The sequence below is a fragment of the Anomaloglossus baeobatrachus genome, chromosome 12 (assembly GCF_048569485.1).
Source record: "Anomaloglossus baeobatrachus isolate aAnoBae1 chromosome 12, aAnoBae1.hap1, whole genome shotgun sequence".
In the NCBI taxonomy this organism is placed as follows: domain Eukaryota; kingdom Metazoa; phylum Chordata; class Amphibia; order Anura; family Aromobatidae; genus Anomaloglossus; species Anomaloglossus baeobatrachus.
In genome coordinates, this window is record NC_134364.1 from 106,746,347 (window position 1) to 106,772,941 (window position 26,595).

General features: G+C 49.8%; 1 pseudogene; it reads left to right on the forward strand.

Moving 5' to 3' along the window:
- The first annotated feature begins 302 nt into the window (after positions 1 to 302).
- Positions 303 to 26,595, forward strand: part of LOC142257643 (olfactory receptor 6N1-like) — a 29,734-nt pseudogene continuing 3,441 nt past the window's right edge.

Consider the following 26,595-nt stretch of genomic DNA (forward strand, 5'->3'; position numbering starts at 1 on the left):
TGAACCCTTATCGACATTATCCATCCTGTCTCCAAGCAGCGCGGCTGACACTGTGAATTTTTGCAACCTGTCTTCATATTCTCTCTCAAAAAAAGTAAAGAAAACAAAAAATCTGGTGGGGTATGTAAACATTTGAGCACAACTGTATTTCTCGAAAACCCTAGAGGACCATATCATTAAAGATGCCAGTGTGGTGACTTTTGCTTTCTATCAGGTAAAACTTGTATTTTAGTAAAACTTAATTGTTTACAGATTTATCTACTTATCTCTAACTGGCAGAAGTTACACAAGCACTTTATGCCATGGCCGTAACTCAAGGGTACAAGAAGCTGAAGCCATTATCCAAAAAAAAGGTAAATGACTACCAAATCAAGGATGGACAACACCTGGGAACCAGACATGGATTTGTGCCGCCCACGCATCAGCAGCCGTGCTGCTCGGATCCGGATCCGCAATGGCTCGAGAGACGTCCGGACCCGGGGGTCATGCGACCACTCAAATAAAGGGGGTATATGTACAGGGGACGGTGTGGAAAGTTTGTGACGCCACCCGTGGTGTGTAGTAAGGGTAAAGTACCACTGCTGCGGCTGGCAGTACCCAGTGGCGATGGTGTGGGCAGCCAGGTGTTTAACCCCTCCACGGGTAGGGGGGATGCCCCAGGACTCGGTGATGGTGTCGGGGAGGTGTCGTCGGGCCAATAAGGATTAATTGCGTACTCACTCAGTCCAAAAACGCTGATGCTGACACCTGCGGTAAACCAAAGTTTTTGATGCCACTGCAACAAGGAGGGAGTACACCTGGATCCCGTGCCCGTTGATGTTGCTTGTTAGCCTGTGACCTTGACCTTGGCACCTCTTTCTGTAGTTGGTCCCTTTCAGCTTAAAACTAAATGGGTCCTGCTCACCCATATGGCTAATGGAGTGAGCTTGCTCTCAGGGGTCACGCTTGGTGTTTTCTGGACTATGCAGTGGGAAAGCCCTATCCCCCTTGTTGCGCTAGTACCCCAATTTTGGAGTGGGTGTAGAACGGATCTTGAAGGCTCCATCCTTGTCGGGTGAATTACCAGGACACCTGAAGCTACTTCCTGGCCTGGGGTCCACGTACCCTGTCGTACCCTGGCCCCTGCCCGGTGATGGCACAAAGCCGCCGGCTGTCCTCCTCGACAGTCCGTGCCCCTTGTCACGATCCCCTGTGACTGGGGTCCAGCTCCTACCAGGCCCAGACCAACGTCTGCCACCTAGTAAACAAAGAGCCCAGCTCCTGACCTCTCCACTTGAGACTCACCACTCAACACTTAAATGTCTCCTAACACTCCTGACCTCCCCTTAACCAACCCCCCAAGTGGCCAGCCCTATTCCCTTCAGGATGTCCACTGGTGTGTCTGGTAGGTGTGGTGCAGTGTTCTTAGGGTTTTGATTAGTTTGTTCTTAGCAACACCAAAAGTCAGGGACCCGTAACCAAGGAGGAGGTGGATATCATGCAGAAGGGAAGATTGCACAATACCCTGTGACGACCTGATAGGCCAGGGCGTCACAGATGCTGAGGAGCTATCATGTGACTAATAGATCATCAGGGCAAAATCTGCTTTTCTGTTGTCAATCATGCAGCAGTTTTTAGAGAGAAAAGGAGCATTACTGTGTGACTTACATTACTGTGTTAGTTGCACTAACCTTTGAAGTTTGTGCACCCCCGCACAAAACCAGTAATCAGCATACGTCTAGGTGAATGCAGAACTTTCCAGGACAGGGGCTGTGTCTGAGGCATCCCTTCAATGGAGCTGTGAACCTCCAATCTCATTGTGGACCCATGCTACCCTTTACTAGGTGTAAAGGTGAAAGCCTAAAGGCCCCATCACACACAGAGATACATCTTTGGCAAATCTGTGGTTGCAGTGAAATCATGGACATATTGTTCCATTTGTACACAGCCACAAACCTGGCACTGATTGTCCACAGTTTCACTGCAACCACAGATCTACCACAGATCTACCGCAGATTTATCTCTATGTGTGACAGGGCCTTAAGGGTCTGTTTCTGTACCGATCTCCACCTTCTGCAATGAGTGCAGAAGGATAGAAAGGATGGTGGAATACCCCAGGCGCTGCAGACCACAACTATATTGGTTTATTTTCACATTTCTGCGATCAACTGTCCCTTTCATTAGGTGCTAGTATTGACAACAAGATGGAACATTTTATTGTGAAAAGCATGCATGTGATGAACACATAATTAAACCTTGGGCCTTACTTTTACCTCTTCTATTTCGGAAACTAATATTCAGTTTCTAGATCTTCATATCTCCAGGGATCAGAGGGGAAAAATTGTGACATCTACCCACTTCAAAAAAGTGAATGTAAATATTTATTTGGGTTTTAAAAGCAGCCATCTCCCCAAATGGATCCACGATATGCCTTAAGGCCATTATTAGTGGATGAGAAACAATTGGAGTGACAAGAAATTTCATCAAAGAATCTAGTTTACTCAAGTCTAAATTTTAGGAGAAAGGCTAGAAAAGTCCTTAATGTTGTTTTTAATATGACTAAGGTACTCAACTAACAAGATTGCCTCTCAAAAATAAACAACAAAACTGACAAAACTTCACCAAAAAATAAATTGCTATTGACCAGTTCAGATGTTGTGAGCGACTATTTCCAGAGCATTCTGTCTGCCTTTCAAATCGGCATAATACATGGCTCATGTCCTCAATTTAATTGTGCAGCATTTTTTCTATAAATATACCTGCAAGGAAGGTGGTGAAGGAATGTGTCATCTCATTTCAACCATGCTTACCTGGCAAAGTACATAATGCTTTCAGGGCTACCTGCAATGTTTAGGTCAGTGTAGCGTATGGAGGGACAGATTTTCGAGCAGGGACAGACTTTAAAGCAGCTTGTTACTACCTTAATCGTACCGTCCAGAATACAATAGCTAATTTAAGAGATTAAACTACTGAACAAGGTCACAGCAGGGAGGGAGAGATTGTGGACTATGTAGGGAATCAGGACCTGTTTCCGCAATATTTAGGGGGTTCACAGCCTGGTTTGCGGTGTCCACATCAGTCACATTAATACGTGGTTAGTGGCCTTTGCAAGTACAAATCAGGACTCTACCATTTTCTGCTGCCTGATACACTAAACGCACCGGTCCTGTTTCCACAATATTTAGGGCTTCACAGCCTGAATTGTGCCATCCGTCCACATCAGCCACATTAATAAATTGTTAGTGGCCTTTGCAAATACAAAGCAGGACTCTACAATTTTGTGCTGCCTGGTACAAAGTACTCACCCGTACTTTTTCCACAATATTTAGGAGTTCACGGCTAGTTGGCTTGCCAAATACAAATCAGTACTATTAGTATTTTATGCTGCCTGATACAGTAAATGCACCTCTCCTTATACGCCTTGGAGGTGATGGCCTGCCTGGCTGTTATTGTGATGTCGTAGCTTGTTTTTAGCTGTACCAGAGTTGGCCCAGTAACATACATTTGAGAGGGACTGTTCTTACTTATACATTTGGGTGGTCCCTCCCTTATTGAGACTCAGATAGTGGAATACATATTCCATAGTAGTTTACAATGTGCACATTGTAGCATTGGGCTTTACCCTCCTCCTCCTTCTCCATATCATTGTATAGTCCTCAATTCAATTTTTCAGAGGTTCATCATTTGTTCATCAACAGTAATTGTAAACTGCTATTGAATATGTATCCACTATCTCAGTCACAATGTGGGACAAGCTGTGACAAGGGTCTCCAGTGACAAATATTAATTTGGTAGGACTACTGTCCTGGATTGTCCACCACTGCACAATGAGCATAATGTTTACAAAAATTAGCCCTGTGGACTGAGTCATGGTTGACACAGGAAGGAAACAGCTTTATATGGGAAGGGGTGGATGTTAACTGCAGTAGTCAAAATCAACATTTTGGGGAATTTAGTTTGGCTTGCTCTTATATTTGAGGGATTACAAACTGTGGAGAAATCCAGTCCTTGTTGAATTTAATCAGAGTAGGTATGTCTGCATTTTCTGTGTAGAGTCGTGTGTGCCTATCAGTGATGATTGCCTCAGCAGAACCGAAAACATGCTCTGACATCACACTAGCAGTCGGGCAGGCCAGCACCTCCAAGGCGTATAAGGAGAGGTGTTGAAAAAGGTCCGTAACTCTGTCTAAAGGGTTGTCTGAGGGAAATGTTTTCAGCAAATGATCTACAATGACCCTCTTGAGGGAATCCATTGTGAAAACCTTTACTGACTCGAAGGGTAGAGAAGAAAAATTCTTCTTGTACTGTGGGTCCAGAAAGGTGGACAACCAGTATAGGTTGTTGGATAAAATGTTTATCAAGTAAAGGACTTGCCACAGACACTTACACATGAACTGTGCCATGTGTTACGAACTGACGCCGTCATAGCCGCAAGCAGCCTGCTGCGGTTCCTGTTGCGCCTAGGCGCCGGCTGCCATTCTTGGCCGTGCCTTAGGTCACTCAGCTGGCTGCTCCTTCCACCACGTCTAAGTGTGGAGAGGCGGCTAGTGCGCATGCATGCGCCGATTCACCCCAGCTAGAGCTTAAGTTCAGTGTTTTGCCTAGTGAGCATGCTCAGCCTGATTATGTCATTTTTGAGGCTAAGTCCTCAGTTCAGGCTACTGAGCATGCTCCAACAATTAATCCTAACAGCCTCTTTGCACAGGTACTTGGACTTCGTGCTGTGTCTAAGTTCTGGGATGTGCCTACTGAGCATGCTCAGGCACTTAGTGCATCTGAGCCTAAGTCTGGTAAGGACCTCACTGAGCATGTCCATGAGGTGGCAGGCCCTGATAGGGCAGAGGGTGTCAGGTGTCCTGATGACGTGGCCACTCCGGACTGGCTCGCAGAGGCCCGCCCCTATGATCTGGCACCTCACCATTGGTTGTCAGATGATGACTGGTGAAGTGTTTGGGGCGTGGCTGCCATGAGGTCATCAATGACGTGGCGGTTCCAGATAGGCCGCTGATGACATGGCATTCTGCTATTGGACCTTGGTGGTCCCACCCTCAGTTTGAGGCGGATGTAGGTTATAAAAGGGGCTGGAGACAACATGGAGTCTTCTCATATTCACTTAGAGTTCATGGTGGCATAAGCTTTGTTGGAAGCGGTAGGTAGGGCTAGGCGAACGGTGCCTGTCACGTCAATATTCGTGGCTCAGCACATCAGTGTCAGGCGCCGTGCTTCTTTGCTGCCATTCCAGCTGTGCTATAGCAGTCCAGTAGCGTTAACTGGACTGCGGCTGCTGTGTCACCTGTCCATTCGTGCCTCATATGCACACGGACAGCATACCTGTTGTGTTACTTGTCCGGTTGTGTCCTCTACGCACACGGACAGCATACCTGCTGCGTCACCTGTCCGAGAGTGCCCTCTATCTACACGGACAGCGTATTCCAGAACCCCTGTGGAGTTAACAAGGTGTTCCTGGATTGGGTGTGTGAACCCTATTTCCCTCCTCGGCTTCCCAGTCAAATGCTACTGGTATGACTACCTGGTCTCACGTGTCCTTCACACATGTGGCCAGTCGAGTGGTGACCAGAAACGCTAATCGGAGGACCACTCGGCCTGACGTGTCTTACACACGTGGCTGACAGGGCGCTGTCGCAGCAGCCTTCTCGGTCAAAGGTAACTGGTTACCATTCGGCCTGACGTGTTCCCTACACACGTGGTCGGAGTAGCGCCCGCTCCACCGAAATGCTAACTGGGTTGTCGTCCGGTTTGACGTTTCCCTACACACGTGACCGGTACCAAGGTCTCCTGTTATCTCTGAGTCATCACCTCTATAGTCTCCGCCTAACCCACAGGGTGCCAGCAGCTCCATTATCATCTGGAGCATGGTGGGCCCCGACTGGCGATTGGGATATACTCCCTGGTCCTAATCTCCCGGTCCCCCCGTAACACCATGTGTGCCAATTTGTAAACAGGCAAAGGTTCTGTGTGCCCACCAGGAGGAATAATACCTATCCTCTCCTCAAGTTAACTTGCCTCCTCCTCAACTTCCTTCTCTCCAGCCCATCCATACTGGACAGATATGAAGCTGGGGTTGGAGTCCCCTGTGTAGCATTGGGAGTCCCCTTGGTAACACAGAAATACAAGTCCTCTCCCTCCCTATCCTCCTGATCATCACCCAATGTTGCCTCAGAATATTGGCTGGGTAATATCACTCATTGGAATTGTAATTCTGGCTCCATAGCCACTTGCAGGGCACTCAAAGCTTCCTCTTTGAGATTATGCAGTTATTGTTTCAACAGACAAAGCAGTAGGATGGCTAAGCTGATAATAGCCTTATCACCGTTCATGAGCTTGGTGCAGTACTCAAAGTTCTCAAGAACCTCACAAATGTCAGCTATCCACGAGATCACCAACCCACGACACGTGGGCCCGCTCTGACAGCCTGGAATTGCGGAGTCGCTGATTGGTGGCAAGGTTGCAGATCTCCATGGCCAAGGGTCCCAACAGAGCTTCATCAGCTACCGGGCTAATGGGGATTTTCTCGGCCATTAACTCTCTGATGCTGGTTCCCTCCTCCACTGGGGTCGGCATCGATGGTCTCATGGGGGCTTGTTCCTCTACTGGGGTTAGCATTGCTGGTCTAGTGAGGGCTTGTACTTCTTCGACGACCTCCATCATCGACACCTGCCAGCTCCGTACAACAAGAAAGTTTTGTTTCTGGTCGGCTGTTGCAGTGGGTGGATACAGCCTTTCGCACCATACCACCACCCAGCCCACTAAGGGCGGACACACCCAGGCCACATGATTGCACATGGCGCCTGCTTTCCTTCAATGGACGCCAGTGTGCAACGTAGTAACATACAGTCTGTTAGGCGCACAGTACCCATCCGTAACGGGCATGAAATCCTGTTCATGATGACAAGTTGACACGCCCTCACTGGGGCCGTGGGAGATACTCGTTACCGGGTCGGTCTATGAAGGGATGTCACAGCAGCCAGGCCTGGCTTTGTGACCCCAGCAGTGTCAATAAAGATGGATGGATGGAAATATTTACAGGGGAGTAGTAGTTTATTCGTAATGCCACCTGTGGTATGCGGACAATTATGAGCCACTGCTGTGAGAGGTGCCCGCTGGGGAAGATGATGGCTCAGCTTAGTTGGTATAGCTTTCCACAGGCAGAGCTGAGATCCCCAGGGATGTTGAGAGTGGTAGTCTCTGCTGTTCAGGGATGTGAGATTGGGGACACAGGAATGATAGGACGCCTGAGGGTTGCAGTCAAAGTTCTTTTACTTACTGAGTTATCCGGTCCTGGTACACATAGATGATACGTGACTGCCTCTGGAGTACTCAACTTCGCTGTTATGGGCTCCAGCCTATCCCGGATAGTTCGGAGGTCAAGACCGGTGCACCGTTCTGTGTGTTCTTACTGCTCGTGGTCCCTCCACCCAAATGCTTTGTCAGCGGAATGGTTCATGGGTGCCTGACACACTCCCCATGAGCCCGAAAATCTCTTTTCTTCCTTATACCTGGCCCGAGCTGCCCAAGCCCCAGACCACGGGTCTTTTGGACTCCTCCGTGTCCTCCTCTGTCCTGTCCATATTCGTGCCTCTGTTGTTCTGCCCTGATGTCACAGGCTGCTCTTTCTAACTACACTCCACCTCCGGGAGGCTGGACTAGTGGGTAGAAGGTCCGATACCAAACGATGGCACCCCCAGCATCCTATCCTAACCCAGTCCCAGTGGAAGAGCTGCTAAAGTGAGCGTTGAAAACAATGTGTGCATATCGGTGGATGACCTTTTCCGTACCTGGGATGGAATACCACACCTCAGCTGAGATGCCTGTGGCGACTGAAGCCTCAGGGGCGCCACATACTCATGACAAAATAAGGAGGAAGACAGAAATTGCACCAAAACCTGTCAGGCAATTTGATGTAATGTCATGTTGACCAGCCTCAAATAGCTTCACCTCATCAGGTTCAAAAGAGGCTTAGAATGAGATGTAGAGCCATCATACTGAGTCGTCAGACAGTCAAGTGTAGCGCCCCATGGGGCAGGTGCAATTAACCTACTTGTCGCCGGGCCGTCGACTGTCGTCGTCACGGGCGGCCTAGCCCTGCTCCATTGCCCCAAGGCATACAGAAATATGGCAGGGGAGAGATAATGGGGGTAGTAGTGAGGTGTTTGTCGTGATGCCACCTGTGGTTTGTGGCCAGGAAATGGGCCGCCACTACTGTCGCTATCCTCCAAGGCAGATGGTAGTAGCAGCCAGGGATGGTATCACTCTGCACAGGTAGAGTGGGCCCCATGGAGGATGATAAGGGGAGTAGTAATGGTGGCGGGGAGCGGCAGAGTGGGTAATAAAGAGTCAGAGCCTATGGCTGCGGTGCCAGGTTTTCTTACTCACTTTTGTATGATGCCGCTTACCCAGGTAATACCAGTCACTTGCTATGATGGGCTCCGCCGAACCCAAAATCCCTTTAGAGATCAGCTCGGTTTAGTGTTCGGTGGGTTTCTCCTTGTAATGCCTGTCTGTGGATCCCCTGGCTTGAAGCTAAGATGGGACCCTGAGGTTCATGAGATGTAGTCTTCTCCCTCTCTGCAGGTGCCGCGGTTCCGATGTGGAGTCCGGCTTGAAGCGAGTCCACGGATGATATATAGCACTGTGCTGTCAGGCACTGTGTGGACAGGGAAGTGTCGCGGGCGGGGAGGAGGGTGTCAGCACACTACGCTCACCCCTTCTGCTCGGGTCCGGCGGCTGCTGCTCAGTGGTGGCTCGAGCGGTGGGCCGGATCCCGGGGGCTTCTCGAGCGGCACTCCTCGCCCGTGAGTGAAAGGGGTTTGTTGTGTGTGGGAATTGTTTATTGTCCGTGACGCCACCCACGGTGGTGGTGATTTCACCACCGCTGCTCTATACGGGGCTCCCGGGGATGGTGATGCAGAGCAGCCAGGTGTTGTGTTGCCCCTCCGTGGGTAGGGGTTGGTGATCCCGGGGCCCGGTGATGGTTTGGGAGGTGCAGGGCCTGGTGGCAGTAGGGACGCGGGGGCAGCGCTGTGCCTTGCGGCGCTGTGGTACTCACTCAGCCTGAGACGTGGACACAGTTTTACGGTAAACCAAACGGCTGGATAGACGGTCCCACGGACGGCTGCACTTGCTCTCCCGGTAGGTGACGGTGATGTCCCTCTTCCTTGCACCTTTGTGTACTTTTTGGTTGCGATGGGTCCCCACCGGTAACCCGCTCCCCGGCTTCAAGCTGGACCGGGGAAGCTCTACTCTTTGCCCGCAGGCACTGGCCCTAAGAAACTGGTGCCTTGGCGGTGGCGGTGTCTCTCTTACACTGGCTGGGCTGTTGCCTTCAATCGGGACTTGGTTGTTGGGGGATCTACGTCCCCTTCACTGACGGATTCGGCAAATTATGGCGACTCCAAGCCTTGCCGGGGTCCGAGAGGCCCCTGCCCTGGTGCTGACTGTCCTTCGGAACACTGCTCCAGACCGCCGGGCACACAGCCTACGGGGTCCTTCCAGGAACTTCCAAACGGTCCCCCTCCAGACAGTCACCGCCGTTGCTGACCTTGCTGACCTGTCCTGCACACAGCTGGACTACTTCAGGCTTTTGCACGCTCTTTCTGTTCTGTCACCACTCTTGCTTTCCTCCTTTACTACTTTACTTTGCCACTACTTTCACTTCCTTAGCTCATCTTAGCTCCTCACTCTAGCTCTTCCCTGAGCTTTCTGCCTGGTTTCTCCCGCCTCCAGAGCTGTGACCTCCTCGGTGGGCGGAGCCAACCGCCTTGCCCACCCCCTGGTGTGAATCATCAGTCTCTGGAGGAAGGCAACAAGGATTTTTGGTTAGCTGAGATGTTCCTACCTGGGATGTAGGGTGTGGTGGTGTGTGACCTGTGTCCCCTGGCTTGCCCAGGGCGACACATTCCCCCTTAGCAAAATGCAGACCGTCCGCGGGCTGCCGTCCAACACCGGTTTTATTTTTCTGAAAAAGATAACATAGTAATATAACATATTTACATTTTTAATAATAACTCTTCCCAAAACAGGAGGCACATTTCTTTAACGTTGCAAACGGTTTACGGTTACGGTTTCCGCTCTCTCCCACCCAAGCAACCTGGCCCTGATGCTGCCCCTAAAGCCCAGCAGCACCCCTTGACCCACAGTCCAGCACAAGTTACCCGAGCGGGATCTGTCCTTCCCCTCCAGAGGGTAGCCACCGGTTCCTTTGGTGGCTGGGCCCCAGCCTGCTCTGCTGAGGGCCCTCCCTCCAACCTGCCTCTCCGGAGGCGGCATTGCGGAAAACGGTAACGGTAAACAACTTATTTACAAGCCACTTAACGTTTGTGGTTGCCCTGCAAGTTCACAAGCTTGTCCATGGATAGTTCCCATGCAAAAAACTTTTTAACGGTCCCCACGGGGACAACGGTGCCGGCTCCAGCCGGTTTCAAATCACAAAGCAAATTAGATGAAACTTCGGTATCATTTTCTTATCATTCTTTCAAACTTTTTCAAACAACAAACAACCACTCTTTACCTTCCCTGACCCCCTTTATTTACAGAACGGTCTCCCTTTACCTAAGTGGGGGTCTACCTAGGTTGGAACGGGTGGACCTTCGGGGCCCGGTGTCAGTGGTGCTAGACAGTGGGGTAGAGGAAACAATCGGTTCCTCCTCCCTGCTATAGTGTGGAGCAGGCGGAGGTGTAGGGGAGCTGGGTACAGGTTCATCCCTGGGCACTGGCACTGGTTCTGGCTCACGGTTAACCGCTTCCACTACTTCTTCATCCACGGGTTGTGGGAACAGTATCACTGGAAGAATCACCACGCCGTTCTGTGTAGGCCAGTTTGCTGGGAAGTCACCCATTACAGTGTGGATTGCCTTCTCCGCTGGTGGAGGAACCGGTAGTTCGGCCTCTGCCTTCAACGCTGGGGGGCACCTTTTTAGATGGTCCCGGGAAACTGTGGCCAGGGTGCCCCCTTGGTCACGACTGATCTGGTAGGCCTTCCCATCTTCCCATTCTGTGGGTTGTATGACGTAAGGGACTTGCTCCCACTGATCATCCAGCTTGTGGGCCTTCCTCTTCCGTTTCAGCACCACATCTCCTGGCTGGAAAGGACCTGCGGACGCCTTCTGGTTGAACCGGTGCTCCTGCTGTTCTCGACTTCGACTGAGGTTTTTCTCCACATACTCCTGGATTTGCCGGTATTGTGCTCTCCTCCGACTTTCCCACTCCGCCGTCGAAGGGAGTGCTTCTGGGGCCTCCAACCCCATCTCCAGGTCCACCGGCAGGCGGCCAGGCCGAGCCCTCATCAGATACGCTGGGGTGCACCTCATCGAGCTAGAGTGGATATTATTGTACATGTCGACCAAGTCGGGTAACTTTTCCGGCCACAGGTTCCGTTCTTCCAGGGGTAACGTCTTGAGAAGCCCCAGGACCAAGTGATTCATTTTCTCGCACATGCCGTTGGTTTGGGCGTGGTACGGAGTGGTCCGGATTTTCTTGCAGCCGTACAACTGGCAGAATTCGTGGAACACCTCTGCTTCAAAGGCCGGGCCTTGGTCGGTCAGCACCTTTTCGGGGTACCCATGGGGTCGGCAAAAATAAGCCTGGAACGCTCGAGCAGCAGTTCGACCAGTCAGGTCCTTAACGGGGACTACCACCATAAATCTTGAGTAGTGGTCTACAATGGTCAATGCGTAGGTGTACCCACTTCGGCTAGGGGTGAGCTTGACATGGTCTAGGGCGACCAGCTCCAGCGGCTGATGGGTGACTATTGGATGTAAGGGTGCCCTCTGGCTAGTCTCGTCCTTTCTCCTCAGCGTACAAGGACCGCATTCTCGGCACCAGGCTTCCACCGATTCACGCATCCCACTCCAATAGAACCGCTCCCTCAACAGCATCTCCAGCTTCTTCCACCCAAAGTGGCCAGCACCATCATGGTATGCCCGCAGGACAGTAGCGACGTCAGCTTGAGGAATGACCAACTGGCATATTTTCTCATGGGTCTTCGGGTTGATCAGCTCACGGTACAGCCTCCCTTGGTGTAGGTAAAGCCGTTTCCGTTCTTTCCACAAGCGTTGGGCTTCGGCCGGAGCGGCAGGATCTATTCCTGTAGCGCCTTGTTCCACCAGAGTCTTGACAAGGCGAACAGCCGGCGCTTGGTCCTGAGCTTCCTGCCACTCTTGACTGGGCCGTGGGTCCAGATCCACCCGTTGCTGATGTACCTGTACCCTCTCAGTAGGCGGCTGGTGAAACGCAGGCAACTCGATCTCCTCGAGGTCGTCATCCTCGCACCCCTCTTCTGACAAATGGGGCATTCGGGAGAGTGCATCAGCATTTATGTTGACACGACCAGCTCGGTACTTTATGGTGAAATCATAGTTGGCTAGCCGGGCTACCCACCGCTGCTCCAGCGCGCCCAACTTGGCCGTGTTCAGGTGAGTCAGCGGATTGTTGTCCGTAAACGCGGTGAATGTTGCTGCCGCCAAGTAGTGGCGGAACCGCTCCGTGATAGCCCACACCAACGCCAATAGCTCGAGCTTGAAGGAGCTATAGTTCTCAGGGTTCCTTTCGGTCAGCCGGAGTTTTCGGCTAGCGTAGGCAATCACCTTCTCCTTTCCATCCTGGACCTGGGATAGGACCGCTCCTAGCCCCACGTTACTGGCGTCCGTGTGGAGGATGAACGGGCGCCCATAATCAGGGTACGCCAGGACCTCTTCTCCGGTCAAGGCCGCCTTCAGCTGGCAAAAGGACTCCTCATGCTTGTCCTCCCACGACAGTGAGGCTCCAATGGGTCTGCCACCTTTGGTCTGTCCCACGAGGAGGTCTTGCATGGGGGCAGCAATCTTCGTGTACCCCTTTATAAAGCGCCGATAGTACCCCACCAGACCCAGAAACTGCCTTACTTCCCTCACTGTAGTTGGTCTCGGCCAGCTCTGGATGGCAGTAATCTTCTCAGGGTCGGGGGCGACACCATCCGCACTCACCACATGCCCTAGATACTGCACCCTGGGTTTCAGCAGGTGGCATTTAGAGGGCTTCAATTTCATCCCGTACTTGGCAAGGGACGCGAACACTTCGGCCAGGTGCTCCAGATGGGCCTCATACGTCTGGGAATAAACAATCACATCATCCAAGTACAACAGGACGGTCTCGAAGTTTAAATGTCCCAGACAGCACTCCATCAGCCATTGGAAGGTTCCGGGGGCGTTGCACAGCCCAAACGGCATGCTATTGAATTCGCAGAGCCCCATCGGGGTGGTGAAGGCGGTTTTCTCCCGGTCCTCTGGGGCCACGGCCACTTGCCAGTATCCGCTGGTGAGGTCAAGGGTCGAGAAGTAGTTTGCAGTTCTCAGTGCAGCCAAAGACTCTTCAATACGAGGTAATGGATAGGCATCTTTATGGGTTATCTGGTTGATCTTCCGGTAGTCCACACACATCCGCATGGTACCATCCTTCTTCTTGACCAATACCAACGGAGCGGCCCAGGGACTACAGCTGTCCCGAATAACCCCTGCCTCCTTCATATTCCTTAACATATTTTTGGCACACTGGTAATGTGCAGGGGGAATAGGTCTATACCTCTCTTTGATAGGGGGGTGTTCACCGGTGGGAATGTGGTGTTGGACCCCCTTGATCTGCCCAAAGTCTAGGGGGTGCTTACTGAAAACCTGTTCGTACTCCTGCACCACCCTGTATACCCCTGCCCTGTGATGTGTAGGGGTATCATCAGTGCCTACATGTAGCTGTTGATGCCACTCCTTTGTTTCCTCTTGGGGTGGGGAAGTGCTGGTGGTAGGTGGGAGTGTGGATGGACTGGCTTCCTGGATAGTGTGAGGGTCCAGGGTAAGCAGCTTGGCAATGGTGGCATACCGGGGAAGCCTGACTTCTTCCTCTCCACAGTTCAGCACTCTCACAGGCACTCTCCCTTTCTTCACATCCACCACCCCTCGGGCGGCCATTACAGTGGGCCAGTGCTCGGAAGGCATGGGCTCCATCATCGCAGGGTAGTCACGCCCCTGAGGCCCTACTGCTGCCCTACACCAGATCATCATCTCACTCCTAGGGGGCACAGTCAATGGAGCAACATCCATCACTCTCACTCCACCAATCTCCCCTCCTGTTGAGCTTACATGCTGGCGGTACATCAGGGCTCGGATCTCACGCTGCACAGCCCTTTGCCGGCTCCCTGCCGCTGTGGCGGCCAGCTGCTGTAATAGGGTTAACACATCAGCCATGCAGTGCTCCATCACATTGGTTCCCAGCACTATTTTCGGGTTATGATCACTGGGCTCATTCATGATCACAATCATACCCTGGTGTTGCAGTTCAGCTTGCCCCACTGTCATAGCCACTTGTTTATACCCCACCTGGGTCAATGGAAGTCCATTAGCGGCAATCAACGTTATACTATTGTCTGGGGGCGCCAGCTCGTCTATGGCCCAATACCGCTGGTACAACGTGTACGGTATGGTAGTTACCTGTGATCCAGTGTCCAAGAGAGCCATCACTGGTATGCCGTCCACCGCCACGGGGATAATGGGGCGGGCCCCGATGTATCGGTCCCGCCAGTCCGGGGGGCCACGATGTTCTACTCCTGAGGATTGGCCCGGGGCCCCAGGGGTTGCTCGTTTAACGGGCACTGTCGGAAGTAATGACCCGGCTTACGGCACTTGTAGCAGATTGGGGGTCTGCTCCGCGGATTGTTAGCACTTCTCCGCTGCATCCAGGGAACATCCTCGGGACTGTCAGCAAGTTGTATCTGTGCTGGAGGCTGAGATCTGGTCAGAAGTTGGAGTGCAGCAAGGATCTTGGCAAGGTCTCCGTCCATGCGACGGACCTGGGCTGCCAGTTCTTCCACTGTGCTGCTCGGGGCTGCAGGTATTGGAGAGGTTGGTTTGGCTGAGGCCGCCACCACGGGAGCCGTCTCGACGGGCCACGGGGCGGGTTCCAGAACTTCGGCAGCTGGGGGCTGTAGTGCTTTAATGGCCCGCTCCTTTAGCACAGCAAAGTCCACATCAGGGTGTTCCAGGGCCCACAGCCGGAGTTGTTTACGATCCTCAGGGGACCTCATCCCCTGCGCAAATTGCTCCACTAACATCTTGTTGCTATCCGCCTCATTAATAGGGTTCACCCGCTTCAGCGTGCGGAGGGTGGTCTGCAGACGTAGAGCATAGTCCCGAATACTATCCCCAGCCCGTTGCCGGCACTGGTAAAACTGCATCCTCAGCTCCGCTTCAGTCCGGGTCTCAAAAGCAGTCTGTAGCTTCTCAAAGATGGTGGCTACAGAGAGCCGGTCCCCCTCGGCCCAGGTCTCCGCTTCCTTCTCCGCCGCACCGGTTAACTGGCCTAGCACTATCGCTGCACGTTGCTTATCAGTCAGGGGGTACAGCTCTAGCAACGGGTTAAGCTTTTTCCGGAAGGCCTGTAGGGCATCCGGTTTCCCGTCATACTGCGGTAGCCAGGCAGCTCCGGGCGCATAGGGCAAGGAGAACGGCATGACCTGAGCGAGCGCGGGGGCCGCCTGAGCGAGCGCGGGGGCCGCGGCACCTCCTGCCGGTACGGCCGGGACCTGGGCAGGCCCATTCCCATCCGCGGGTGCCGCTGCGGCTGCGACCACCGCTCCTCCAGCGGCTCCGTCGGGCGCAGACATCTTGTTTCCGTCCCCCTTAGCTCTTTCCGGCCCCTCCTCTCTCGGGGCGGGGTTTTGGCCTTCGCATCTCTACTGCTCGAGAAGACGCTCGAGCGGGAACTTTTCGCGCCAAAGATGGCGGCTTCTGAAATTTTTCTGCCGGATACCTCCGGCGGTAACAAGGCGCACCTCTACCAGACGGCAGAGCGGTAAGATCCTGTTCGTGACGCCAAGTTGTCGCGGGCGGGGAGGAGGGTGTCAGCACACTAGCTCACCCCTTCTGCTCGGGTCCGGCGGCTGCTGCTCAGTGGTGGCTCGAGCGGTGGGCCGGATCCCGGGGGCTTCTCGAGCGGCACTCCTCGCCCGTGAGTGAAAGGGGTTTGTTGGGTGTGGGAATTGTTTATTGTCCGTGACGCCACCCACGGTGGTGGTGATTTCACCACCGCTGCTCTATACGGGGCTCCCGGGGATGGTGATGCAGAGCATCCAGGTGTTGTGTTGCCCCTCCGTGGGTAGGGGTTGGTGATCCCGGGGCCCGGTGATGGTTTGGGAGGTGCAGGGCCTGGTGGGAGCAGAGACGCGGGGGCAGCGCTGTGCCTTGCGGCGCTGTGGTACTCACTCAGCCTGAGACGTGGACACAGTTTTACGGTAAACCAAACGGCTGGATAGACGGTCCCACGGACGGCTGCACTTGCTCTCCCGGTAGGTGACGGTGATGTCCCTCTTCCTTGCACCTTTGTGTACTTTTTGGTTGCGATGGGTCCCCACCGTTAACCCGCTCCCCGGCTTCAAGCTAGACCGGGGAAGCTCTACTCTTTGCCCGCAGGCGCTGGCCCTAAGAAACTGGTGCCTTGGCGGTGGCGGTGTCTCTCTTACACTGGCTGGGCTGTTGCCTTCAATCGGGACTTGGTTGTTGGGGGATCTACGTCCCCTTCACTGACGGATTCGGCAAATTATGGCGACTCCAAGCCTTGCCGGGGTCCGAGAGGCCCCTGCCCTGGTGCTGACTGTCCTTCGGAACACTGCTCCAGACCACCGGGCACACAGCCTACGGGGTCCTTCCAGGAACTTCCAAACGGTCCCCCTCCAGACAGTCACCGCCGTTGCTGACCTTGCTGACCTGTCCTGCACACAGCTGGACTACTTCAGGCTTTTGCACGCTCTTTCTGTTCTGTCACAACTCTTGCTTTCCTCCTTTACTACTTTACTTTACCACTACTTTCACTTCCTTAGCTCATCTTAGCTCCTCACTCTAGCTCTTCCCTGAGCTTTCTGCCTGGTTTCTCCCGCCTCCAGAGCTGTGACCTCCTCGGTGGGCGGAGCCAACCACCTGGCCCACCCCCTGGTGTGAATCATCAGCCTCTGGAGGAAGGCAACAAGGATTTTTGGTTAGCTGAGATGTTCCTACCTGGGATGTAGGGTGTGGTGGTGTGTGACCTGTGTCCCCTGGCTTGCCCAGGGCGACACAGAAGCTTGAAACTTTCCCCTCCCAGGCAGATTCTGGAAAACCAATGTGAAGTATGATCTTCCCTAGGGTCCTGTGGCGTCGGTTCCGTGGGGAGCAGAGATCCATCTCCCCGCAGCGACTGTGTGAACTTTCTCCTCCTTCCAACCGGAGCACCTGTGAGGCACGTCTCCTCCGCTGCTCTCCTGCTTGAGAACTCCTAACTGTTGTGTTGGCTCCTGACTCCCCCTACTTGCTGCACCTCCCCCCCAGGTCTTAAGCTAGTGGGACTGTGGCCCCTGTTGAGGGCATCCTGTAAATGCCTATCTGTCAGCGACCCCTTTATTACCAGACCCTAGCCCAGTCCCCAGTGGAAACAGGGCAACCTGATATGTATTGAGTGTGTAATATGATGAAACCGGGACTGACCTCCTCAGGAACCGGGTTTAGCATTACACGCAATGTTGAGTGCAATACTCTGTGGCAGCTGAAGCCTCACGGGCGCCACACAAGCATCAATCCTTTAGGTGTGGTGCCACATGCAATGCCCTAAGGCTAAACTATTAAAACACAGCCATACTGTATTGGAACATTTTAATAATATAGATCTTAAATAGTTACTCCATTGCCTACTTTAGGCCAATAATGTGCATCATAGTGTCTCCGATATTACATAGAAGCAAACAGAAATATATTTGTCAAGATCTTACCGAATTGTAACCTTGACAAACATGTCAATTCATTTTTCCAGATGAAGGGTTTATTACACTTTTTATTACTTCATTAAAAAGTCTTAATTTAGGCCGACAAATCTCAAGTGACAAATCTTCCCCTAAGGATTTGTTCCTACGACTCTTCTTCCAATTCACATCATTATAAATAGCGCAGATCATTGTTGTATTTGATATTAGCCTTTATTCATCCATCAACTAAGAGAAGATAATGTGATGACACCAAACAACATTATCCACACATAATAATGGGGAATAAATCAGAGGTAAATACAATTGTTACTTTCCTCTATCATATTTTTGTAGAATGTGATGTGTAGATTTTGGCATCAATTTTCCAATGGATTTTTCTTTTTGCAGTTCTAAGGATAGCTTGTACTGAGGAGTAAAGTATAGTGATGAGTGAACACAAAAGTGCTCGGGTGCTCAGTACTCAAGTTGAGCATGTCAGGGGCTTGGAAATGCTTGACTTGAGTACCAATAACAATAGGAGTCAGTGGGTGACGTGAGCACATTTTTCCAAGTCCCCATTCTATTACTTGTCCTAATACAGCCTCCAGCCACCACATTCCCCATCATCCATATGCAGTAGGCAGAAGATATTGCTTGGCAAGCTTCATTCTATATTCTCTGCCACCACATTCCCCACTCTTCATCATCCACGTGCAGCTGGCTTGCCCATGCAACTTACTTTCCTTGTACGCCGTCTAAATATTCCCTTCAGCCAAAATAACTGTTCGGTTAGTTTTGCTCGAATTCCAGAAAAGAGAGACAATTTTTTTTTCCAGAACGGGGACTCAAGCCAAACTAACCACATAGTTACTTTGGCCAGGTGGAACATTTGTATGGCACACACAAAAAGGAAGTTGTCGGGTAAAGCCAACTGCACGTGGAAGATAGGGACTGTGGTGGGTGGGAAGACAGAATGGAGGTTGTAATGCGATGTCTACTGCCTGCTGCATGCACATGATGGGGACTGTGGTGGTTGAGAAGACAGAATGGAGGTTGTTTGGCAATGTGTGCTGCCTCCTGCATGCGCATGATGGGGACTGTGGTGGCTGGGAAGATGGAACAGAGTTTACCAAGTGATGTCTGCTGCACACGGATGATGAGTACGTAGTGGCTGGGGTCTGTCATGGCAGGTAACAGAACAGGAACTCTAGCATTTAGCTTGAGCACTCATGGTACTTGATTGAGCACCAAGCGATCCGAGCACCCCATGCTCAATCGTGTTCCAAGCCGCGCCGAGCACGATCACTCTTCACTACTAATGATCAATTGAAAAAAATGGTATTTTCTATATTTCCTGTTCAATTTTATGCAATTTGTAGTGTGGAATTTACACAGAAAATTAATTGCTTCTTAAAGAGAACCTGCCATTACAATTTACAATGTAGAATAAAGGTTTGGCCATAATTTTCTGTTATTTTGCTTCAATAGATACCTGTTCGCAGCCTGGTTGTTCTTGTTGTTTAATCCCTGTTAGAAGTTTTGGTGCAATAGGATTTCATGCATTGGGGCAGGTCAGTAGGTAGTGTTTTTAGCTCTGTCTCAGCTCCTCCAAGTTTGTATGTGTCTTCTTTTTTAGAGTTTGCGCCAGCATTATCCTTGCCGAGGGTGGCGCTTGCACAGACTGACCTCTGGCAGTCTTCAGCAAAATGTCTCTGTTGTAGTGCATGCGCAGATTGAGATGTTTGCGAGTCATTGAGCCAAGGTCTAAATCTGTGCATGTGTTGCCAAAGTGGCATTTTGCTGAAGATCGCCAGAGGTCAATCTGTGCATGTGTTGTCTCTGGCACCATTGTACTGAAGAACACTAGGAGATGAATGTGTGCAAGTAAGTGGCACTAGTGCCACCTTCCAAGAGGGAACACATACAAACCTGGAGGAGCTGTGGCACCTGCCCTATAGTCTCTCTACAATGTACAAAAAGTTTAGTGCACCTAAACGTCTACCATGGATTAAGTAACAATCAGACTATAGGTTTTTTCACTGATTAGCAGCTATCTGTCAATATACAGTGTATAAAAATAAAACCTGAAATCAATGGTTCGGATGGGAGTTCTACAGGGCTCAGCATTCAAAGCTCTGCTACATCTACAGCAGAGAAAATTGAGATTCTTTATAAATGTCTGCACTAAGTAAACTAAGCGAATACATGGCAGTTGAGTCCTCTCTCTATCACTTTCTCCTGTACAGTTTAAGCTCTTATGGTCAGTGGGGTCCTCTCTCCTGTAGAGTGCTAGCTCTTATAGTCAGTGGGTTCCTCTCTCTTGCTCTCTTTCTTCTGTAGAGTGTAAGCTCTTATGGTCAGTGTGAGGAAATAGGGATATATTCTGAGCTATTAAGCCATATTCCTATAGCCGCCATCCTGTCAAGGTACGTAAGGCCTAAGGAAGCTTCAATGAGTATGCTAATTAACTTGAGGAAATTGTCTGTTAGCAGTGGTGTGACCCAAGGCAAACTCCTATAATATGGAAATTAGATGAGCTGATTAGTCCTTGATAACAGTAAAGGGAAGGTAGAGGCTGCAGAAGAAGTGACAAACTAATTAGAGGCATCCTGTACACCTGAGACAGACAGGCACTAGGAATAAATGTATAATATCTCATGAGCCGTGCTTCCTATAAACATGTCAAGCAGAAATTTCGCATCCAGACATCCCGACGATTCTAGCACATATTTTATATAGGTGTGGGACCTCTATAGGTATCACAAACTTGATATTGTCCAGTGGGGTACCAGCAGACTAATCATATGTCCTATCATCGTGAAGATAAAATCATAACTGTAAGTATGAAAGCATTGTCGTCCGCCTACGACATTCCCAGGCAAAGTTATGGCCAATAATCACTTTGGGATATTGCTTCAGACCCAGGACAGGGGTGGGGCAGGATTGTAACCAGTTTGATAAACACAGTACGGACACTTTTCGGTGTTCTTCTTCGGGTAGTCTCGTGTGGTGCACGTGGGGGAAGATCCAGGAACCGTGTGGCCACACAGCGCTTCCCTGTGTCCGCTAGGGAATAAGGTAGTTGATACATCTGTATACCTGCTTGTGATCCATAACTTACCTGTAAATGTATTCTGACATATATATATATAGATATACAGTATATATATATATATATATATATATATATATATATATATATATATATATATACAGTATATCTATATATATATATATATATTCTCTAAATTCCATATTGTATATATTGTAGTTTCTAGTGTGCCTTAGGCCGATTAATATATAATTTAATCTTGGGCTGTTCTGTTATCTCGATCCTGAATTCCACGTCTGTGTGCTCGGCGTAATAGTTATCGTAATCGATTCGTGACAGCGAGTTTATGCCAAGGATCATTGTCGGGCAACCAGTGAGATCTGGGGAGGTTTAGATATATTCCGTCCGCAGAGGTCGGGGGAACATATATTTTACTCTCACCGGGAACCCTTCAATCATCAGCATAGTAGAATTGCGGCCTCCTTGCTTATTGTTGGGCAATTCCATAATTGGCCTGACTATAAGAGGGGCGCTAGAGAGCGAGTCACGTGCTCGGTCTGTCTGGTTGAAAGGAGGGGTGTTCTTCCACTCCTTCCCCCTGGTTCTTGACATATTTGGTGGCAGCGGTGGGATATCTTAGTGACTCCCCCAGCTGTTCATAACAGTCAGCGAGGTCTTCTCTCTCTTCTGTAGAGTGTAAGCACTTATGGTCAGCAGGTTCCTCTCTCTTCTGTGGAATATAAGCTCTTATAGTCAGCAGGGTCCTCTCTCTCCTGTAGGGTGTAAGCTCTTATGGTCAGCAGGGTCCTCTCTCTCCTGTAGAGTGTAAGCTCTTATGGTCAGCAGGGTCCTCTCTCCTGTACAGTGTAAGCTCATATGGTCAGCAGGGTCCTCTCTCTCCTGTAGAGTGTAAGCTCTTATGGTCATCAGGGTCCTATCTCCTGTACAGTGTAAGCTCATATGGTCAGCAGGGTCCTCTCTCTCCTGTAGAGTGTAAGCTCTTATGGTCAGCGGGGTCCTCTCTTCTGTACAGTGTAAGCTCTTTCGATCAGCAGGGTCCTCTCTCTCCTGTAGAGTGTAAGCTCTTTATGGTCAGTGGGACCGTCTCTCTCTCTCTCCTGTAGAATGTAAGCTCTTATGGTCAGTGGGACCGTCTCTCTCTCTCTCCTGTACAATGTAAGCTCTTATGGTCAGTAGGACCGTCTCTCTTTCTCTCCTGTAGAGTGTAAGCTCTTATGATCAGTGGTATCCTCTCTCATCTACATGTATTTTCCGAGTGATTAAAAGCTTTGTCATTAAGATTTGCGCAAATTGAATTGATGAAAATCTAGTTATTTGGGAAAATTCAGCAAAGTCAGCAAATTAAAATTTCAAATGATTCACCAATCTTTATTAATCTGTCATTACCAAACACACCAGAATGTTCAAATATTAAAATATGCTAAAAAAGAAAAAAGGGTGCGATCCCCAGGCATCTCACAATTTTTTCATTTTATTTTTTTTTATCATGTATTTACACTTCCTGTGGGTGCGTGCGACTGGTGAAGCAGCCAATACCATTCCCCACCCCATCTAATAATCTTTGCCAGCGTTTTATCAGCCGGGACAAGCACCAATCTCCCCAGGTTGCTGGTGTTTTTGACATGGCAACACCTGATCCCCAGGAGTGTCTTGAGTGCAGCGATTCCCACAGAGTCCAGTGTGCCTGGTCTGGGTGCAGTGGCCTTCATCTCCACTCTGATCTTCTAACGGTGACGGAGTCAGTGCCTTCCGCGACAGCTGACGATGGAGCGGCTCTTGGGACATACCTGTCGCCTTGGAGCTGCCATGCCATCGGGGAAAAAGGATCCTGGTTCCTGATTTATACCATCAAGGACCGAAGGGATTTGCATAACCTGTCAGCACACCCATCATACGTGAGTGTATTTTACCTGTTTGATTTATTCAGATCCCCAGATACACACAGCTGTGCCCTTTTGTATTCTTTCATTTCAAATCTTAAAATAAACTTACAGATCACTAGTTACATACTTCAAATATTTATGTTTCATATATATTACAAGTGAAATACAGCACATACATCATAATAACAAAACATTATTCATCATAAAGACCTCCGGAAAATGTCAACACCAGTACTACATAAAATTAAAATCTGTCATGGGGTGTGTAATGATGGAACAGGTGTCCCTAGGCTGGCCCTCAGACTTGAGACCTTGCGCTGATCCTTATCTTGGAGGTAGGCTTAATGGTAACCAGGTCTGAGCCCCCAGCATGACCCTGACTCCTGTCCGAGCTCTGATCTTACTCCCCCTCTCCTCTACCCTTGGGACTGGCCAGAAACATAACAAAACCCCACAGAAAGAACACGGATAAGGGAGAATGAAAACTTGTACACATGAAACACAAAGGAGACAATATGTGTACACGGGAATAAAGAAATGGGAAGGAAGTAATGCACATTAGGAGAACTTGCACACCACTCAAAATCGCAACACTGATCACACTAAACAGGATTACCATTAAGACCAGAATCAATGGAGCTATGCTGAAGCTATTATGGAAGAAACTAGTACCTTACATAGGAAGGAGACAGCTGCACGTGGCAATTAGAAACCTGAGCTCCTAGCTTCTGCTCACCAGTCTGTTGGAATTAACTCCTGCAGGTATGAAGACCAGTGAACCTGAATCAGCCAACACCCAGCTCTAGCTGAACAATTCAGAATCCTCAGATTGTTTGTCTGGCTCTGTAGTGTGAACAGAGTCCAATGACGCCGTGCCACCAAGCGCTTGCAGACCTGAACATCCCATGACATATGATCCAGGTCTGTATCGACCACTGTGGTTTGATTATTTCACACAGATACAGCCTGGCCATGTCAGGGGTTAACTCCTCCTTGACTCACTCCTATTTCCAGGGCACTATATCCTGGTGCTCCACCTCCGGTTCAGTGCCAGTGATAGTTTAAGCTCTGCAGCATGTGTTACTGGCTCTGGTGAGTTAGCTGATCTGTCCTGAATTTCAGCTTTCTTGTTCTGACCCATACTCTCCTTGTTTGTCCGTCTGCCCCGGTTCCTGACTACCCGCTCCTGTCTATTGTGTACCCTTGCCTGTCTGTCTTATCCCAGTCCTGACCTGTTTCTTCTCCTCCCTTGTTTGTACTTGGACTTCTCGGCATCTGACTTGTATCTTCATTCCTAACTTTGGCTCCATCTCTCTCCTCTGTTGCATACGTGACTTTCCGTCTCCGACACTCGGCTATCACCTGACCATGATTTGATTATCTCTGTGCTATTGACAAGACCTCCTGCTGCTGACCTGGCTGACTACTCTACTGCTCTGTGGTGGTTTGCCTGCTGACTGCATTCTGAAGCTACACTGCTTGTAGCTTCATCATCTCTTTAAGTACAGTGGGACATTTTTCAGGTTTAGCCAATAGGGAATTGTCTTGTTACCTACTAAGTACTAAATGGACATGATCAATACGAGACTGTTTGTCAGATGAGAATATGAGAATATCAACCAGGTAAACGACAATAAAAAGAGCAATGGAATCGGAAATAATTTTGTTCATGAAATTCTGAAAAACTGCAGGCGCGTTAGTAAGACCAAAAGGCATGACTAAGTTTTGAAACAGGCCCTCTGAGATGATAAATGCAATTTTCAACTCATCACCCTCCTGAATGTGAATGAGGTTATAGGCTCCCCTGAGAATTAGTTTGGAGAACCATTTAGCTCCAGGTAACTGATTATAGAGATTCGGGATGAATGGAAGGGAATAGTTATTTCTCACCATAATATCATTAAGTTCACAAAAATTGAGGCATGGGCGTAGGTCACCATCTTTTTTCTTAAGAAAAAAGAACCCAGCAACCACAGGCGAGACAGAAGGACACATGTGTCCCTTACACAAACTATCAGAGATAGCTATAGTGTGACTGAACAGCTCTGCAGACTCAGCCATCTCAGTTCCACCATACTGTGCAGGGCGGATGGAGACTTCAGAGCTGGAAGAAAGCAAGTGTGATTGGGATGACAATTCAGAGGACTGGTGTTTTTTGGATGCGGTGGCGGAGAGGGCACTTGTTGGACCACTTGAGATCCATTCAAGCATTTTCCTTTTTTGGCCATCATCTACCTTTGTTCCAGTTGTTCGTGTCCGTAAAAAAGGTAGCACATCGGATTGTCCACGGTAAGTAGTAGACATCTTACTTTTGCTGGAAGATGGTCTATCTTCAGCAGATGTTAATGGAGCTTTGCCACCTTCCCCACGGACAAACCCTTTATTTCCTTTTCCAATACGCCTCTTCCCCTTTCCACCAGCATCTGTCATTTTGCCACTTATTTTGATTGCGACAAGATTATGCACTTAAAATGTGGTAGTAAAAATTGAGAGGTGGTGTAGATTTCAGCGGTGGTCTAGCTTTATTAACAGCAGAATAAACAACACTGACTATCCCTGCCAATGCAACTATGACCCTTAAACTGGCAGCATAGTTTGCTATTAGAATGGCTTAGTAACAATGAGTTTCAGTGTGCAATGCAGAGGTGCCGCAAATATCTTTGCACCAGTTGGACAATACTGAAGTCCAACAGCCACTTTTAGGATGCACTAAGTTTCCTCAGTATTTGCTAGTATAATGGCTTAGTAAAAATGAGTTTGAGTGTGCAATGCAGAGGTGCTGCAAATAGCCTGGCACCAGTGGGGCACAAATGGAGTACAACAGCCACTTTTAGGATGCCACTTAGTTTCCTCAGTGTTTGCTAGTATAATGGCTTAGTAAAAATGAGCTTGAGTGTGCAAAGGGCTGGAGGGTACAGTGGCAGGGTTGTGGGTCTGTGTAGAGGAAAGGAAGCCTCACTTTATATCCCTGCTAATGGGAAAATGCAGCAAGGAAGTCTCTGACCTTAGCTACACAGACGCTCTTATCTGTAGCTGTTAAAATCTGTTTCCACGGACCTGACTGTCACCTATGGCTCTGAACCTGCTGTTATTAGCCCTTACAAGGGCTAATAGAAACTTCTATCCCTATTCTGTATAGCGCTGTGTGTAGAGCGTACACAGCAGTATCGGAGACAGGAGCTACGCCAGCGGTGACTGACACCAAGACGCAGAAGGCAGATAATGGCGTCCTGACGGGCAGATACCCGTTTTTATAATGCAGGGACATGTGACATGGACATTCTATCACACATGCCGTTGCTTCTCTGGCTAAAAGTTGCACTTAGCTGTGTGTGTGTCTGGGATTGGCTGACATGTTGGCCCGCCCCACTACACGCGCGCACTTAGGGAAGAAAGACAAGGAAAAAAAAATCGCAGCAGCAGTGATCTGAATGCACTGTTCCCGCATATTTCATAATAGTGTGAGTCACAAAGTGACTTACACTATTACAGCGGAAAGGCAACTAGTAATTAGCTTGGCTTTTTACTGGTAGAACTGTTCTTGAACGTAACTAGAACTATCGAGCTTTAGTAAAAAGCTCGAGTTCTAGTTTGATCTAGAACAGCCCCCAAAATCACTCGAGCCGTGAACTGGAGAACCACGAACCGTTAACCGCGCTCAACTCTAATAACATTTCTTTGAAAGTGGAACACCGGCAGAAATCCAACACCTACCAGTATGAGATTGGACAATTGAGCTATCACTCAAAATACTGACCGCTCAGACCACCCCAGCTCCAGGTTGGATGACAGAGTTGTCACTCACCCAACTGATCAGTGAGTGCACTGAGCACTGTACGGAGGAATTGCTACAATGACTCAGTAACTATGAAGGGTAGGCTGCAAGTGTCTGCAATGTTCTAGACAAG